The sequence below is a fragment of the Bombina bombina genome, chromosome 3, assembly GCF_027579735.1.
Source record: "Bombina bombina isolate aBomBom1 chromosome 3, aBomBom1.pri, whole genome shotgun sequence".
NCBI classification, from domain to species: domain Eukaryota; kingdom Metazoa; phylum Chordata; class Amphibia; order Anura; family Bombinatoridae; genus Bombina; species Bombina bombina.
Window position 1 is genome coordinate 591040480 of NC_069501.1, and position 21107 is coordinate 591061586.

Consider the following 21107-nt stretch of genomic DNA (forward strand, 5'->3'; position numbering starts at 1 on the left):
AGCAGGAGAGAGAATCTGTCTTTTAATATACAGTCTTTCTTTTTAATACAGTCAGTCCATAGCCAAAGGTCCTTTTAATCAGCTTCTTCCTTTATGAGTACACAGAAACTACTATGCATGTCAGTAGAGGCCTTTAGTGTGATATTTTCCTGGGTGTACTGGTAATTCCTGGGTTAGTCTAAAAGTCCTTTATAGGTTAGTTAACCCTTCCCCGGGCTTATCTCTAGCGCCTCACTGCCTGTTAGGATTTAACCTACTCCACGTAGCTCATTGCTTTTACCAAAAGGCTAATGCCTATTATCCTTTGTGTCCCAATCTTATAATGCTTTAGAGGCCCCACCCCCCCAATGTGAGGTCAATCCGATTGGCTGATTGGATCAGCCAATTGGATTGAACTTCAATACGATTGGCTGATTGAATCAGCCAATCAGATTTTTCCTACCTTAATTCCGATTGGCTTATAGAATCCAAATCAGAATTTGAGGGACGCCATCTTGGATGACGTCCCTTAAAGGAACCTTCATTCATCGGGTAGTCATCGGGCCAGCAGGATGTTCCGCGTCGGAGGTCTGCAAGATGGAGCCGCGGTTGGATGAAGATAGAAGACACTGCTTGGATGAAGACTTCTACCGGATGGAGGACCTCTTCTTGCCCCGCTTGGATGAAGAATTTGGCCCGGCTGGGTGAACACGGCTCAAGGTAGGGAGATCTTCAGGGGGTTAGTGTTAGGTTTATTTAAGGGGGGTTTGGGTGGGTTAGAGTAGGGGTATGTGGGTGGTGGGTTTTAATGTTGGGGGGTTGAATTTTTTTTTACAGGTAAAAGAGCTGATTACTTTGGGGCAATGCCCCGCAAAAAGCCCTTTTAAGGGCTGGTAAAAGAGCTGATTACTTTGTCATTTAGAATAGGGTAGGGCATTTTTTATTTTAGGGGGCTTTATTATTTTATTAGGGGGCTTAGATTAGGTGTAATTAGTTTAAACTTCTTGTATTTCTTTTTTTTATTTTTCTGTAATTTAGTGTTTGTTTGTTTTTGTACTATAGTTTAGTTTATTTAATTGAATTGAATTTTAGGTAATTGTAGTTAATTTATTTAATTAATTTAATGATAGTGTAGTGTTAGGTGTAATTGTAACTTAGGTTAGGATTTATTTTACAGGTAATTTTGTAAGTATTTTAGCTATGTAGTTATTAAATAGTTAATAAATATTTAATAACTATTGTACCTGGTTAAAATAAATACAAAGTTGCCGGTAAAAAAAATGAAATCCTAAAATAGCTACAATATAACTATTAGTTATATTGTAGCTATCTTAGGGTTTATTTTATAGGTAAGTATTTATTTTTAAATAGGAATAATTTAGTTAATAATAGTAATTTTTATTTAGATTTATTTAAATAATATTTAAATTAGGGGGGGTGTTAGGGTTAGGGTTAGACTTAGGTTTAGGGGTTAATAAGTTTAATATAGGTGGCGGCGGTATAGGGGGCGGCAGATTAGCGGTTAATAGGTATTATGTAGGTGGCAGTGGGGTCCAGGAGTGGTGCTTTAGGGGTTAATATATTTATTATAGTTGCGGCGGGGTCCGGGAGCGGCAGTTTAGGGGTTAGTAAGTTTATTTAGTTGCGGCGGGGTCTGGGAGCGGCGGTTTAGGGGTTAATAAGTATAATTTAGGCGGCGGTGTAGGGGGGGCAGATTAGGGGTGTTTAGACTCGGGGTACATGTTAGGGTGTTAGGTGCAGACGTTACCATAGGAATCAATGGGATATCGGGCAGCAGCGAACATGAGCTCTCGCTGCTGTCAGACTCCCATTGATTCCTATGGGATCCGCCGTCTCCAGGGTGGCGGATTGAAAACCAGGTACGCTGGCCCGGAATAGTGGCGAGCGTACCTGATAACTACCAAAAGTAGTCAGATTATGCCGAACTTGCGTTCGGAACATCTGTAGTGACGTAACCATCGATCTGTGTCTGACTGAGTCCGGCGGATCGTAGGTTACGTTACTAAATTCTACTTTTGCCGGGCTGTAGGGCTTGATAACTAAGGCAAATCAGCCTCGCCACAAATACGCTGCAGAATTCCAGTGTATTTGCGGTTGACGGCTTGATAACTAGAGGCCTGTATGTCAATAAATATATCTCTTTAGCTACCACGAGACTTAAAAAGACAGTGCATTGCAGCACTTATACAGTTAATGATAAGGTGTAATGGGTTTTTACCATGAAAAGATTTGTTACACTGTTCCTATAACAAATTTGACTGTAGAAAATAAACTATACTTTGAAAAATTCGAATGGTAAACACAGCCATAATTATGTGTCATTACTTGGGACGTTTTTACAAAACACAATCAGAAAAGAATTAGTAAGATAATATAACCTTTTGCTTGTTTTTGTTTTTCAATGTATTAAAGAAGTACTGGGATCAGCAATTTTTTTGACAATTTGAACTATGGATCACTTGTTCTGGCATGGAAAACTTCATCACTAACAGATATGCTGAAACACTAATAGATGGGAGGTGTGCTTAGATTAATTAGTATTATCCTTCAGCAATAGTACCAGTAGTACTACAATCTTAACAAGTCAAACACAGCTGAGCTGGATATCACAATATCACTATTTCCTTACAATTGCAGGTAAATGACCGATAATGGCTGGGGCAACTAACATCCATACACAAAATGGCAGATTTGCACTCTTTTAACATTACATCACATCCCTAACTGCTCCACAGCTAATTACTACCATTGACAACATGACCAACATTCAAAATTGTTGCACAAAATAAAAACAGCACTGCTGCTCCTTGTGCATCAGTTGACATAGGACAGAGGTGCAGGAGAAGAGAAATTAAGCAACATGACCTAATTAAATTATATATACTTAGTATACAATGGACAGTGGAGGGAGTCAGGGCAGTCCAAGGGGCAAGCAAGGGGATACCAAGGGACACCCAGCCCAGTTCAAAAGGGAGTCATAAATGGAGCCACCAGAGGGTCAGGGAAGCTTTAAGGGGAATCCAATGAGGAGTAGAGGGAGTCAAAGGAGGAGTCAAAGAGGGAATCACATTTGTAGTGCGGAAGGCAGTAGGAAAATAGGGCAGCACCTTGGAGAATGTGGACTGTGCCATTCCGCTATTAATTACTTTTGTCCTCTGAAAACTGCCAGAATCCAAAAAATGTATGCCACATAACATGTGTGCCAATCCAGGTACCACCCTATTAGCTTGAGGAAGTGGTTTCAAATCAGATTGTTTCAAGGAGACTTGTGCATATTAAACCATACCTATGAACTACTTCCACATCCCCCAAGGTGTGAATCTTAACCCTCTGACATAGTATCCTTGGAGCCCTGGGTCAAAATTCTTGCATTCTGATGGGCCCCATTCTCTCCTGCACTCCAGACTGCTCAGCTGCTTTCACCAACTAGATGGGGTTCCCATACACTCTCTTATGACCAGCTTCACCCACATGCAATTTGCCAAATACAGTGACAGAATGGGGTTACAAACATTAATCTAGATCAGAGAGAAAAGGGGCGCCTCATAGTGAAATCTGTATGTAATCAATTCAAGGAGAGAAATAGAATAAAACTCACAATTTGTGATGGCACTTGTGTTTCATCAGGCAAAAGATATGATCATTATCTTTTGTCTGATGAAACGACCGTAACATTGGGACGAGAAACGCATTGCAATTTATTAAAACTTTTATTCCTAACATCTTTACGGAGGTGTCTGGTTTTTTATACTTCTACGGAAGAAACTGCACTTTATCACTTTGCCAGTGATTTTAATTTAGCTCCTTGCTGTGTTCGACCTGCTGTTTGGATGCAGTTTGGACGCTGACAGACCAGCTACAAGTTTTGCCCTGATACGGGGAAAGTGTCCAGCTAGTTGTTGACTGCAAGTGTCAGCCTGCTCGTTTGCACTGCACAAGTGCCATCACAAATTGTGAGTTTTATTCTATTTCTCTCCTTGAATTTATTACATACGGATTTCACTATGAGGCGCCCCTTTTTTCTCTAATCTAGATTATCAAGGTGAATCGACATCGTTCTCCTCAAGTGGAGCAGCTTCACATACTTTTGCTATTTTGTTTCAAATTTGGATTTCAACATGGACTATCATTTTCAGAGTTGCTCATTGTTAAGTATATGGACTTTTTTTGTTATGTTTCAATCTATTTATAATATTATTTGATAATATTTGTGTTTTTTGTATTTCACATTGGTTTCATGCATTCACATTTTCACAAAACATACTTATATGTTTAGAGTGCGCCACCTTCCTAGAGGTTTTTTCCACCTAGCACTTTGATTACAAACATTAAGGGCTAGATTACAAGAGGAGCTTGTAGCGCTTTCACTAGAGTGCTAATTGTGCTTAAAGTAAACTTTGTGCATGCGTCGGGTTGTGCTGGTATTTAGAGTTGAAAGTAACTAACACGACTCGCGCAAAAATCCGAACTTACAATATCGCGCGCGATAACCTATTCCCCCATAGAAATCAATGGAGAAAAAACTTCCCACTCTCACACAAACACGATCGCATATTCTCATGTGCACTAACCCGACATGAACATATGAATATTTCACATTCCAATGTTCTTCACATAATAGAATATGTTATATACATATTTCTACATATATCTGATGTTTTTTTGGTACAATATATCTATACCTATATATATATATATATATATATATACATGATTATATATAGGTAACAATATATACAGATATATAGGTCTATCTTTTTATTTTTATAAATACTTGGGAACATATACTGCTATGTGCAGAACATTGGAATGTGAATGTTTACAGTAAATACAAATTATAACATTTATTAAATATAAAAATTGTATCAATGTTTTTACGTTTTCATGTACTTAACTGCAAAGGGCTCCAATGCACTTATATGTACTGTATGTGTCTATATACAGTATGTGTACATACTGTATGTATTTATGTGTTTATATGCCTATATGTATACATATGTGTTTATATGTGTAGATATGTGTTTTATTTATGCTTAATACACTCAATGGACGAATTTTTTGGAGCTACACACTCACATCTAATATGTTTGGAGAGGGTAGTTTACTTTTCTGAATTAACATGTAACTTAAAGGGAGAGTCTACACCAGAATTTTTACTGTTTTGAAAGATAGATAATCCCTTTATTACCCATTCCCTAGTTTTGCATAACCAACACAGTTATAATAATATACTTTTAAGCTCTGTGATTATCTTGTATCTAAGCCTCTGCAAACTGCCCCTTTATTTCAGTTCTTTTGACAGACTTGCAGTTTAGCCAATCAGTGCCTACTCCCAGATAACTTCACATGCACGAGCACAGTGTTATCTATATGAAATTCGTGAACTAACACCCTCTAGTGGTGAAAAACTGTTAAAATGCATTCTGAAAAGATGTGGCCTTCAAGGTCTAAGAAATTAGCACATGAACCTCCTAGGTTAAGCTTTCAACTAAGAATACCAAGTGAACAAAGCAAAATTGGTGATAAAAGTAAATTGGAAAATTGTTTAAAATTACATGCTCTATCTGAATCATGAAAGTTTATTTTGGCCTAGACTGTCCCTTTAAGGGAAGCAAACAGCCTGTTGGAACGTTTGAAAACATATATCAATAAAGCATTTTCAACACTATTTTGCTTGTCAGGTAGTTTATGTGTCTAGAAGAGTCCTTACTTGTGACCTGCAGTTGTCTTGCATCATCATCCTCATCTCACCATGATTTTTGTGCCCTGAAGGTCTTCCCTTTCCTTCCTTTCCTTTTCTTTTTTATTACAGGGACTAACTGTAAACTTGCATTTGCTGAGGTAGTAACATAAAAGACATTTGCTCTTTAATAGGACATCTGACTGCTTCTCAACATATTGTCTACATGTATTATTGAATATTCACCCTCCTTTGTTGGATATTCACTAATCCTGTACTCACCTTCCCTGTACAACCACACACGTTTTAAATGAAGAGCAAATAAATAAAAGCTGAATTGGCAAAATGAATGAAATTAAAGTGATAGTAAACGTTTCCCTTTGGATAAACAGATCTGGAATATTATTGATATTTTAGATGGAGTTTAATTAATCAGTAATAATGATGTTATAACTTACATTTTAATGTAGATATTAAAGTGAAGGTAAAGTTTTCCATTATTGACAGCTGTATTATGTTAATCATGTACTATATATCAAGATCGCTAAGTTTTTTAAACATTTTGGTATATATATAAATGTAAAATAAAGAGTTTTTATCTCTGTTCTCAGTCGCTCCTAGCTCCTCCCTCCATTTAGTTCCTGGTTTCTCAGTGTATTACGTACAGAGCGGTCCCACCCGCTCTATACGTACTGGAAAAGCGCGTTCTCGATTGACAATCAACTTGCGCATGCGCACATCATGCTGTACTGTCTAATTGCACCTGCGTGACTAAAATCAATTGTGAGCTAAAGCGCAGGCGAATTGCGCATGCGCTAAGCTGGAACGAGCACGGCTTGGAAGGGAGAGGAAGTGTAGCCAACGCATGCGCACAACGGCAAGAAATAGAGTGACGTCAAATGACGGCTGCCTAACGGCCAGACATATGATTAGATAATCTAAGAACGTGACCTGACTGCAAAAAAAAAAAAAAAAAAACGGGCTGATTATCGAACGATTATAATAGAATGGAAAAACGGTGATAATTAGGTAAATATTGAAAACTAGCAAAAATGATGACTTAAAGTACCCTTAATTTTAGCGCTATTTACATTTAAAATGATCGAACCTTGCAAAGTTTACCTTCACTTTAAATTCAAATACCACACACTCTGGCGAACCATTTCTAAACTAATCATTTTTGTGAGTTAACGGTTTGAACTGTTCTCCAATCAGCACTGTAGCTACAACAAAAGTGCCATATGGCTAGAGCGCTGATTGGAAAACAGTTCAGTGAAATTAAAAATACTGGTATGTAACCCATAGTTTGGTACTTAGATGGAGGGACAGTAAAATTCTTATCTAAAGAAAAGTAATAAACATTTGTTTATTTATTGTTCACATCTTTCATATATACAGTATATATTTTTTTACAAGTTAGATGGTTTAATAACATATAATCAATTTTAAATATGACTAAATAGCCTATAAAGGTTGTTCTAATGCGTGAATACAAGTAAAAAAGTATGTTGCGATTAAAGTAAAGTTTTCAGTTGTAAATACTGAGTTTATATTATATTATAAATATACATTTATGTTTATTTCAAACTTAAAGGACACTGAACCCAAACGTTTTCTTTTGTGATTCAGATAGAGCATGAAATTTTAAGCAACGTTTTAATTTACTCCTATTATAAAATTTTCTTTATTCTCTTGGTATCTTTATTTTAAATGCAAGAATGTAAGTTTAGATGCCGGCCTATTTTTGGTGAACAACCTGGGTTGTCCTTGCTGATTGGTGAATAAATCCATTCACCAATAAAAATGTGCTGTCCAGAGTTCTGAACCAAGAAAAAAGCTTAGATGCCTTCTTTTTAAAATAAGGATAGCAAGAGAACAAAGAAAAATTGATAATAGGAGTAAATTAGAAAGTTGCTTAAAATTGCATGCTCTATCTGAATCACAAAATAAAACATTTGGGTTCAGTGTCCCTTTAAGTATAATATTAAATGATATATATTAACAAAAAACTAAAAAAATAGAATACAACTCTCTATCTCATTCATAGAAAATAGTTCAGTATGAGGTTACAACATATAGCACCTCTGCACTTTTTACTTTATATATACAGTATATACATATATATATACAAAAATTATAAAAAATAAAACTCAACAACAGTGTGTGTTTTATTATCAAAAACATTTTAGTTCTTGTAATTGTTTAATATCTTTTCATTTGTTAATGACTATAAACATATTTTTGCTTGTTATTCAGATTCAATATATCAGGTATTTATTATGCAAAGGTACATTAAATTCACAGGTTTCTTTAAATGTTATGTTTTGTTAAGTTTAGTTTTATATCATTTCATATTATATATTAACTAAAATGTAGTATTATACATGTATATATTTTTCATTCACAATAAGTATTTAATATTATTTACAATTGTTATCTTTTTATATTTAAAGGGACAGTCAACCATAGAATTGTTATTGTTTTAAAAGATAGATAATCCCTTTATTACTCATTCCCCATAACCAACACAGTTATATTAATGTATTTTTTACCTTTGTGATTACCTTGTATCTAGGAACCTTCTTCCAGCCCGCTGATCACATGACTGTGACTATTTATTATCTATTGTCTTAAATTTAGCATTGTTTTGTGCTAAATCTTAAATAACTTTCTGTGCCTGAACACAGTGTTATCTATATAGCCCACGTGTACTTTCTGTCTCTTTGTGTTAAAAAGAGATTTAAAAAGCCTGTGATAAGAGGCAGCCCTCAAAGGCTTAAAAATTAGCATATGAGCCTACCTATGTTTAGTTTAAACTAAGAATACCAAGAGAAAAAAGCAAATTTGATGATAAAAGTAAATTGGAAAGTCGATTAAAATTAAAAGTCCTATCTGAATAATGAAAGTTTAATTTATACTAGACTGTCCCTTTAATCACACTATGTATTAATTCACACACACAGTAAGGTCATATAGCCAATATTTCTACAATAGGAGTTGACAGATATACACAGTAGCGTAATAGCTACTTTAAACACGTCACACAAGGGTTAATTTGACTAATTGTTATCACTATATATTGTTCACCTGTCAACACACACATACCTCTCATGAAGTGTGTTTGTACACACGAAACGCGTAAAAGGAAATTTCTTGCACATGTTTGGGTTCAATCTACGTATTTGTACCAATCTTACACTATTAAATTGGATTTCTACCTGCCTACAACCTGGTTGGCTGTCTTCGTTATTGTTGTGTTTTATTTATCTTGAAATGGTTCTAATAGTGTTCACCCATAACTTTGGTCAGTTTATTTCATATTTCTTTACCGGCCATTTCATCTGATACTACTGGGCCAAATAAAATGTAAGATTTTAGGGATGTCCACTGCAAGTTTCTAATCTGCAATGAACCTGCAAGATTGTTATCTAAAATTTAATTTGACTAACTTTTGAGCCCCTCTTTAGGAACTAAAATGCACAGAAATAAGCTACAACACTGTAAGGACCTGCTGCAGGATTTCTACATATTTAGGAGTAAAGTGCATGTCTAGCTGACTGATGGTTAAGTCACACAAGGGGTTCCAAACAATATATGAAATGAATCTACATGTTTAATATGTAGAATAACCATTAGGTATAGCTGCAGTCAATGAAGTGGAGAGAATACACATTGTGCATTATAGCACACCATTTCCATACACTCACCAAAGAAAATGTAATTTACCCTTTTCACAGTTAAAACAGCTATCCTTTTCATATCCACCCCCACACATCCTGATTTAACACATCACCACTCCCCCTGCCAATGAAAAAAAGGCTTGAATTCTTATGCAGAAAGTATTATGTATTTATAAATGTATGTTATATAGGTATGTGTTTTACAATCTTCTAATTTATAAAACAATATTAGATTTAACCATATGATTACAGGACAGAGTTTTGTTATATTGCAAAGCAACAAATTGCAGCCCATTTAGGAAGTCAGAGGGTTAGATTTGCATTTACTGATTTGCATGTTGAAATGAATTCTCCATGTACTATAGCAAATATCTGAGTGTCAGTGGTATTTATACAACATCATTTTATACCACATAAATTAAAAGTAATTTAAATCAATTGAGACTTTCTGGATAATGGTAGATTTTGAAAATTATAGAGGTCTGTGTTTGTGTTAAGCTATGAATACTAACAAATAGTAAAAAAAGAATACATTTCAAATGCACATATACTACACTGAATGCATTTTTATTAACCATATCTTGCATGACATAAAATGGTATAGTTTAGGGAGAGACAAATAAAATAATGGATACCCTGGAGACTTAAGGTGGCGGCCATCTTTGCAGCTGCTAAAAAATTCTGGCACTTAGTGGATCCTACAATCCTTGATATATCTGCTCTTTATTTTACCACCTAGCTCTAAATTCCATAAATATGGTTGTATGAAGAGTTCCTGATCGTAGAGAGCTGTATATTGTTTGGATTAGATCTCATAAAAGTGAGACGATGAAGGCTAGAGTCACTTGACAGTGGATTTTAAGATTAGTGCACTGAGTTTACCCCAAGCATTGACCACATCTAGATTGGGACGCTGCTATCGCTCTTAACTTAAGGTGCATAAAAAAAAAGACACTACACTATTTTTCGCCTAGCTGTTTATTTAAGGGCGAACACTGAAAATTGACTTTGAGTTCACTTTATCATATGTGAACTAAACACGGAAAAGCAAGTTTTACAATCTCTTGAGGAGATATTATCTGAATGCTTAATTTGTTTTGAGAAGGAAATATAGGGATCATTACAGTTTATTAAGGAAGGAATCGTTGACATCTCATGCCCTGCTATGTATACCAAATTAGAGTCTGGCGTTTTATTTTTTGGAGGGCTATTTTAGATTTAGTTTTTTTTTAGAGGGTTTCTTTTTATTTATCTGTCTTTCTTTCTTTCTATCTATCTATCTATCTATCTTTCTATCTATCATCTATATATCTATCTATCTATCTATCTATCTATCTATAGTATATACATCTAACATAAATATACAAATTTCATAAAGCTTTACAATAAAGGTAATTTTTAGCCAATAAAGCTTTAAAATATATTCCAAAAGTGCTCCTTACTCTACATAATTTATTATGTATCAACTGTATTAGTCTACAAAACTTGTATTACATAATATTAATAAATGGTATATGAAGCGCAATCTAGGCATTTATTTTTCATATTGAATACTGTACAACATTAGGACATACAATATATTTGAGTAAATTGAAAAACAGATGCTTAAACAACACTTTTTGTGTTGTATAAAATTATGTTAATACCTTGCTATATATATGAACGTATACAGAAAATCCAAATAGTTAGAGGTTAGCATTATACTATTAAGGCTCATGAATCCTGAGATTTGTCAAGTCTTGCAAGCTCAATCCCCCATAATTGAAAACAAAGAAATGTTTGCCTTAACGGAGAGTGTCTTAAGACTTTTTTCACTTTTGATAAAGGTATAAGTAAAAATGTACCAATCTTTTTTCTAACATTAACCTCCCCATCCAGAAAGCTAAACCAGATCCCCTATTCCTTTCATACTCTCCTGAAATTCATGCTTTCCCTGACAACACTACTCCTGATGCACATTCTTCTTGCAGAAGCAAGGCTGGAAAGAAGGCTTCTCCATAATAACTTGGTTCTATGAATGGGAGGAACCACATTTGCAAAATCTAAATTGGCAGCATTCACTTCTGTAAGCCCTCCACTAAATCATAGTGGGAAAGGCAAAGCTACACAAGAAAGATCAAAGAAAGGGCATGAAGCCAACTATTCAAACATCAGAAGGTGAACTGTCTGACATATTAAGCACAAAGAATATAATATACATACAAGACACCTATTCAATTAATCAAATTATAGAAATAATATCGAAACCATATAATAAAAAAGGGAAAACTAATAGTCAATGGATGGCCATCTCTGAAAATTGACTATATACACCAGTTGCATACAGCAGTGAAATGTCTCCATTGAAAGTGGCTGACTGTAGCAACTAAAGCATCTGTTCAAATGTGTGGGTTGCTGGATGTATCTTCACAGAGCTGACTTTGGGCCTGATATTCAAAACCTCACTGGCATAGGGAGGAATCATGCAAAATCTTTGGAAATTAATTTAAAACCTTGTAGTGTAATGTAGGGGTCTCTGTTTTACCTCAAAAATACATAGCAACTTAAATTTATTAAAATTATTGTTTATAAAACATTTTTTAAGGGCCTCACAATACCGATGAGACGTCTTAGATCAACTCACCTGAGCGGCAAGGTTTTCAATATCAGGCCCTTTGTCTTTTTACTCTGCCCAGGTCAGTACGCTGAGTATCATTAAGAGTAGTCATATTAGTTATAATTTATCATCTACTGGATGCCATTAAATAGTGGAAGCCTGTTCTTTATTGGGTGTGGAGAAAAGCACCTCAATCTATTAATAAAATAATTATTATTTGTGATTATTAATTTCACCACTAAACAATTTATAAAATAATATTTTTCATTCATTTTTTCCCTCAGTGATATTTCCCTCATATGTGTTTTCTTTTTTTCCCTCACTACCAACAATAATATCTCCTCCATTTTCATCCCTCTCCTTATTATTAGACCCCTTGCTACCCTTCAGCCTCTTATCCTCTTATCCCTGTGGGTTTATCACATCTCATCTACCCATATCTCACATGCAGCAATAAAAAGGCCACTTTCTTCTTTACAGGGTAGGGTTCATTAGTGAAATATATTACTGTATAGTTTACCATTGGGTCTGCTTTTGACTTGTGTGAGCTATTTAGTGTATAAATGTTGACTATTTTAAGATTTTATTTTTATTTTAAACAAAGAATAACTCATATTCTGGGAAAGTGTACTTTTTCGAGTATGCTGTTATGAAATAATTCTTCTAATGGGAGATAAAAAATGTTATTTGATACACCTTGGAATAAAAAAAGTTCAAGTTATCTCTTTGCAAGTATAACCTTCACACAGTTGAATTGGGCTTTCCCTGTGGACTAGATTGCCCTTGAGTTTTCAAAGTGATTCCAGAGGGACTTTATTTGAGAAGCAATGAAAGATATAGGAATATTTTGTTCTTGAATTAGGCCAGATTCAAAGATTCTACTTTTATGAAAATTCTTGGATATCAACATATTGAAGACAACCTGAAAAATATCAAGCAACAAAAATATTATTAAGTTATCAAAAACAAAAACAAATGTGAGCCGCTGTCTTGCACTAAAACCCACACTGAAGTTGTGCTCGCAGTGATAAAAACAAATATGAAAAAATAATAAACAAGAAATAATGCAATTAAAAGATAATTACATTAAAGTATGACTCAGGCTGCACTAACTTGTTGAAATTTATTATTTACATTTTATTGTGACATTTCAACAAAGGATAAAAATATGAATATAATATATTAACCCAAGTTATGTTGCTAATATCTGCTAACCATATAACTGGTGGGAGCATTTAGTGCAATATGCACGCTCCAGGCAACTTAAATGAGGAATAAGTCCACCTTTAACCAGTTGTACCAGACAGAATCAATCTTGTGATTATGGGGGATATCTATCAAGCCATCAACCTGAAATACGCTGGAATTCCGCAGCGTAATTGTGGCGAGCTTGATTCGACCTAGTTATCAAAGCCTACGATGCTTACATCATTACAGATGTTCCGAATACAAATTCGGCTCTATCTGACACCTTTTGCAAGTTAACAAATTTCTAACAGGTACGCTCACCGCTATTCCGGCCTAGCTTACCTGGTTTTTAATTCGCCACCCTGGAGGCCGCGGATGTCATAGGAATCAATGGGAGTCTGAAAGCAGCGAAAGCTTATGTTCAATGCTGCCAGATATCCCATTGATTTCTATGGTAGAAAACAAATTACGTTTACACCTAACACCCTAACATCAGCCACGAGTCTAAACACCCCTATTCCGCTGCCCCGACATTGCCGCAACTAAATGAAGTTATTAACCCCTATTCCGCCACTCCTGGACCCCTCTGCAACAAAATAAATGTATTAACCCCTATTCTGCCACTCTCGGATCCCTCCGCAACTAAATAAATGTATTAACCCCTATCCCGCCGCTCCCGGACCCCACCGCAACTAAATAAACTTATTAACCCCTAAACCCCTGGCCTCCCACATTACTACCACTAACTAAACCTATTAACCCCTAAACCGCCAGCCCCCCACATCGCCATAAACTAAATTAAGCTATTAACCTCTAAATCTAACAACCCGCTAACTTTACATTAAAATTACAACATCCCTATCTTATAATAAATTAAAACTTATCTGTATAATTAAAATAAACTATATTAAACTATTAATTAACCTACCCTAACTATTATACTAAAATGACATTAAACTACCAATTAAATTAACTATATTACATATTTAAAAACCTAACCCTACTCAAATGATTTAAATCTACAATAAAAAATTACTAAATTACAAAAATAAAAAACACTAGGTTACAAAAAATAAAAAACCACAGTATCAAAAATAAAAAAGAATTTCACCTAATCTAAATCAAAATAACCCCCCAAAAAAATAACCCCCCCTCCTAGCTTACAATAAACTACCAATGGGCATGGCCCTTAAAAGGGCCTTTTGCGGGGAATTGCCCCAAAGAAATCAGCTCTTTTACCTGTAAAAAAAAAACATCCCCCCAACAGTAAAACCCACCACCCACACAACTAACCCCCTAAATAAAAACCCTATCTAAAAAAACTAAGGTCCCCTTTGCCCTGAACAGGGCATTTGTATGGAAATTGCCCTTAAAAGGGCATTTAGCTATTTTACTGCCCAGACCCTACTCTAAAAATAAAACCCACCCAAAAAACCCTTAGATAAACCTAACACTAACCCCCAATGATCCACTTACAGTTTTTGAAGTTCCGCTTGAAGGATCCATCCAGCCGGCAAGAAGTCTTCATCTGGAGCGGCCTCTTCTATCTTCATCCAGCTGGCGAAGTCTTCATCCATGTGGCCTCTTCTATCTTCATCCATCCGGTGCGGAGCAGGTCCATCCTGAAGACATCCGGCATGGAGCAGGTCCATCCTGAAGATATCCAACGAGGAGCTCCTCTTCAATACGGTCTCCGCTGTAAACTGGATCTTGAATGCAAGTGACTTCATCCAAGATGGCATCCCTTGCATTCCTATTGGCTGAAAGGTTCCAATCATCCAATAGGATTAGAGCCACTAAAATCCTATTGGCTGTTCCAATCAGCCAATAGAATTTGAGCAGCTCTCATCCTATTGGCTGTTCCAATCAGGATACTTTTATTTAGTTGCAGCAGGGTCCGGGAGCGGTGGAATGGGGGTTAATACTTTTATTTAGTTGCGGTGGGGTCTGGGAGCGGCAGGATAGGGGTTAAAAATTTTGGTATAATGGCAGTGTTTTGTGAGAGGGTATAAATAAAGTTGGTAAAATGCCGAATAACAGCGAGATTGATGACTGCTAGTTAACAACAGTCCGCTACTCATCGCCCCGTACTTGGTGTGCGGCTTTTTGCCGGCTTTTTAAATAAATATGGAGATCGTATTCAGTTCCACGGCCGCAATGTTAGGTGATGTGCGGCGAGCGTATTGGTGCCGAATGCAAGAAAGTTGATGGCTTGATAGATAGGCCTCTATATGTGTAGTAAGTTCACAATCATTCAACTATAGCATATGACACTTAAATGGATATTAAACACTTTGAAATGGTAATACAAAATGATAAATTGTATTTATAAAAAAAACAACTCTGCAATATACTTTTGTTATTTGTGTTGTCCACTTTTAATGTAATTGCATTCTGAAATTGTGAGCTTTTCAGTTCCTGTTAGAAATGTAACTTAAGTTACAACATGACAGTTTCCATTGTTTTATAGACACTAAAACTTTACACTTATTTTGTCAATATTTAAACAACTAATGAAACTTTAAAAAAGACATCTACATGTTTTTCTCATACAAATCTGCTTTTTGAATGCATCATTCTATCTAGCATTTATTTAGTGTTTAATGTCCTTTAATGCATAACTGCACACTCCGATCCTGAACGTTGTTTTGAGTACAAGGTGAGCAAAAGGATACAGACCTTCAAACATTGCATTTATTTTTATTCTATGAGATATTGTCTTGCCTATCCATTGTGTGGCCTGTTTTATAGCATTAGTGCCTTTTACAAAGGAGACTTTTCCTGTATTTATTTTGGGTCCATCCTAAAGGTGCAGTCAAGCCTCAAAATACCAAGCAGTTCTCCTTTATTTTTGAAGGAATTTTACAGCTACTTTACAACCTATATGTGCCTTGTTCAGAAGAGGCGCAACTACAGTATCCCACAAAAGTGAGTACACCCCTCACATTTTTGTAAATATTTTAATATGTCTTTCATGTGACAACGCTGAAGAAATTACACTTTGCTACAATATAAAGTAGTGAGTGTACAGCCTGTATAACAGTTTAAATTTGCTGTCCCCTCAAAATAACTCAACACACAGCCATTAATATCTAAACCGTTGGCAACAAAAGTGAGTACACTCCTAAGTGGAAATGTCCAAATTGTGCCCAAAGTGTCAATATTTTGTGTTGGCACCATTATTTTCCAGCACTGCCCTTAACCCTCTTGGGCATGGAGTTCACCAGAGCTTCACAGGTTGCCACTAGAGTGCTCTTCCACTCCTCCGTGACGACATCATGGAGCTGGTGGATGTTAGAGTAGAGACCTTGCGCTCTCTCACCTTCCATTTGAGGATGCCCTACAGATGCTCAATAGGGTTTAGGTCTGGAGACATGCTTGGCTAGTTCATAACCTTTACCCTCAGCTTCTTTAGTAAGGCAGTGGTCGTCTTGGAGGTGTGTTTGGGGTCGTTATGTTGGAATACTGCCCTGCGGCCCAGTCTCCGAAGGGAGGGGATCATGCTCTGCTTCAGTATGTCACAGTACATGTTGGAATTCATGGTTCCCTCAATGAACTGTAGCTCCTCAGTGCCGGCAGCACTCATGCAGGCCCAGACCATGACACTCCCACCACCATGCTTGACTGCAGGCAAGATACACTTGTTTTTGTACTCCTCACCTGGTTGCCACCACACACGCTTGACACCACCTGAACCAAATAAATGTATCTTGATCTCATCGGACCACAGGACATGGTTCAAGTAATCCATTACCTTAACTGTTTGTGGGCTTTCTTGTGCATCATCTTTAGAAGAGGCTTCCTTCTGGGATGAAAGCGATGCAGACCAATTTGATGCAGTGTGCGGCGTATGGTCTAAGCACTGACAGTCTGACCCCTTCAACCTCTGCAGCAATGCTGGCAGCACTCATATGTCTATTTCCCAAAGACAACCTCTGGATATAATGCTGAGCACCTGCACTCAACTTCTTTAGTCGACCATGGTGAGGCCTGTTCTGAGTGGAACCTGTCCTGTGAAACCGCTGTATGGTCTTGCCCACCGTGCTGCAGCTCAGTTTCAGGGTCTTGGCAATCTTCTTATAGCCTAGGCCATCTTTATATAGAGCAACAATTCTTTTTTTCAGATCCTCAGAGAGTTCTTTGCCATGAGGTGCTATGTTAAACGTCCAGTGACCAGTATGAGAGAGTATGAGAGCGATAACACCAAATTTAACACACCTGCTCACCATTTACACCTGAGACCTTGTAACACTAACAAGTCACATGACACTGGGTAGGGAAAATAGATAATTGGGCCCAATTTTGACATTTCCTCTTAGGAGTGTACTCACTTTTGTTGACAATGGTTTAGACATTAATGACTGTTTGTTGAGTTATTTTGAGGGGACAGCAAATTTACACTGTTATACAGGCTGTACACTCACTACTTTACATTGTAGCAAAGTGTCATCTCTTCAGTGTTGTCACATGAAAAGATATAATAAAATATTTACAAAAAAGTGAGGGGTGTACTCACTTTTGTGGGATACTGTATATTTTCTTTACTATGTGTTAAATTTTAAATATTTAGTTAAAATACCTATTGTCCTATTAGATTTTAAAGGAACTATAATGAGGAAAAAAAAGTGTTACAAAAAAGTTAAATTTATTATCCAATCAAAGCAAAGAGCTTGGCTTTATAGAGACAAATATGTACAGTTTAAAGATATTTGCTTATCCTGGAACAAAAATTAAAACAAACAACTAATAGACTAAACTATTGTAACATCTAGTAACCTAGAGGTATATCTTTATAATGTTATATGGGACAACATACATTGTGTATATTTACAGTAAATGCAATATTCTTAATAATATATTTTCACTTATGTATTTATCTACTTATTTCTACAGTCTACATATTATATAACAAATATTTTCTAAAGCTCTCCTGAACGGAGAGAAATCATGCAAAATAATTTGGGGTTGTTTTTAGACCTTATATTGTAATGTAGGTGACTCTACTTCACATACAAGAACCCTGCATAGTGAGATAAATAACTTTAAAATTTGTGTTTCTAACATTTTTTAGGGATCTCTCTATACTAACGAGATGTTTTAGATCATCTCACCTGAGTGGCGAGCTTTTGAATATTTGAACTATTTTTTATACACAATTTTTACATTTAATATTTGCTTATCATACAATATTTGCTCATTGCATTAACACAAAAAATAATAATCACATATACAAATATTATTTGACCCTGATAAAATGCATATTTTTTAAATGCATTTCATGAGAGTATACATATTAGATCTGTCACTCCCAGGTCACTTATTAACTAGATAGAAGCAGAAGAAAAGATGTGACAAAATACTGATAAATTATATTAGATGATACACTAACTTATGTAGGACCACAGATACATTTTGATTTCTCAAGAACCACAATGAAGATGTTCATCATGCACCAACTGTATATCCACCCACAAAGATGGCTTAGCCAAGGAATATTTAATGACATGAGAAAAGTTCATTGTAGTGAGTCATGGATGATTGGTCTAATGGAAAATATAAATGTTATTCCTTCTTAATGTCCATTATTAAAATGTGTATATGCACTGCTCAGAAAGTGGCAAACAGCGAGGCTCAGGCAATCGGTTTCTGTAGGTCATTTTACATACAGGTCCTCTGTGGGAATACGTTAACTGCATTCCTGGCTTAGCAGGAGTGATAATTAAACATTTGTGCAAATGTATGTGATATCCAGAGAGAGTAAACTGGTTTCAAGCAGTTAGAATGAGTCCCCATTTATAAAAATTAACCATCCATAGATCTTTGCGATCAGCCAGAATAATATTGGATGGAGGGAATGCCGATAAAAAATCCAATTGAGGCAGTTTTTACTTTAGTTTTCACTTTCTTGCTATTGTAAGTAGTGTTGTGAGATATGATCTAGTTCACTTTGAATTGTGATATTAAAAATATTGAAATATACAGACCAAGGGGCCAATTTATCAATGTCTATCCGCCATGATATGCTGTAGCGTATCATGCCCGACAGACATTGCTGAATGCCGACAGCATACACGGTCGGCATTTAACATTGCACAAGCAGTTCACCAGGAGGGGGCGTCAATCAACCCAATCGTATAGGATCAGGCGGATTGCAGACTTCAGCCTTAGAGGCAGTAGACCAGTTACGGAGCAGTGGTCTTAAGACCTCTGCTTCATAACTGCTGTTTCCGGCGAGCCTGAAGGTTTACGCGGAAACAGGGGCCATTCGGAGCTTGATAATTTGGCCCACAAGGATCAATAATAGCAGGACATGCTTTACAGTAAGAGAAAGTTTTTAAATGGACATGAAACCACAAATATTTTTTTCATGAGTCAGATAAAGAATACAATTTGAAACAACTTTTTACCTGTAGCTGTAAAACAATTACATTCATTTTAATAAAACGAAATGTAAATGTTTAACAAAAATTCATTTTCATTTCGTTTTAAACTAAACGAAAACCAAATAGTGAAGCAAATGAATATTCAGGGAAATTAATTTCCCTGAATATTCATTATGAAAATGTTTCTTCCCTGCACATCTTTAGTATACAGTGCTTTATTTAGCTATTATCTGATACAGCCAATTAAGGAATAGATACAGTATGTAGAAGGGTTAGACTTGAGAGGTCAGCAGGTGTATTTACAAGATCTGAAACTTAGAAATTGTTCCATTGTTAGAGCTAAATTACATGAAAAGGGGGCAAAATAAACAATGCAGATATATTGCAAAGTTGTTTCATTATGCATAGCTAAACATTTATATTTAAATTTCAAGGTGTTTACTGTCCCTTTAACAATATATATATATATATATGTGCACATATTTAATTCAGAGAATAGACAACTTTTTCATTAGGGCACATAAATCATACATAAATTCAAAATATTCAATTGTTTAGCTTGGTGGTTTATTTAGTTTTTATGCAGTGTTAGAGGTTAGGACACCCCTGACGCCACAACCCCACTCATCTTTGCCTGATACATATCTCACGAAAGGCACAATTCTCTAATGCTATCTGTTCTGGCGAGATTATCTAAGAATGATTGGCAGTACTGTGAGGTCACTCAAAGAATTTGTGTGTGGGGTATATTTTAGCTTGATAGCTGTTTATGTTGCTATGAGTGGTTCCGGATGTGAAGCAGAGACACATACATTGCAATAAAATGCTCAAATACCCACAAAGATTGTGTGTGATTTCTCTCCATGCCAGAGTTTTTTTATTATCCTGCCCAACATGAAGCCAGGGCCCATGAAGAGCTCACAAGCACTTAGCACACACTACACAACCAAAGATCATTGATTTGTAATAAAAGTATAAAAACACTTAAAGAACAAAGAAGCCAAAAAGCTAAATTTAGAACCTAGGGGCACCATTACATACATATGTGGCCACGCCCGCAAAAGCCGGCGACACCGTTTTTTTACGCGATTTTGGTATTACATATACGGGGTAGCATACAAGATACACACGTATATTTCACCCATTGCCCGCAACTTTTACTCCCATAGGCTAACATGGGACCGCGTCGCAAATCTGTATCCAATATTCAGAGCAAGGATTTACATGGTGAAAATGGAGAAATCTTACTCCATTTTCACCTTGCCATACTAAGGCAGCCACAGCAGGCCTTGTGCTGAGTATGGGAGCACCGTAACTCCTGAAACTGCCTGCAAAAAACACCTAACGCATGCGCAATATCTATCTACCTGTCAACCCCCACCGCAATAACTCATAAAGTGTTTTAACCCCTATATCCACCATCAAACCCACACTGCAACTACAAATAAAGTATTAACCCCTATATCCGCCAACCCCAACATTGCAAACTACCTAATAAAACTATTAACCCCTAATCCACCATTAACCCACAACGCAAACTACCTATTAAAGTATTAACCCCTAAACTGCCAAAGCCCACA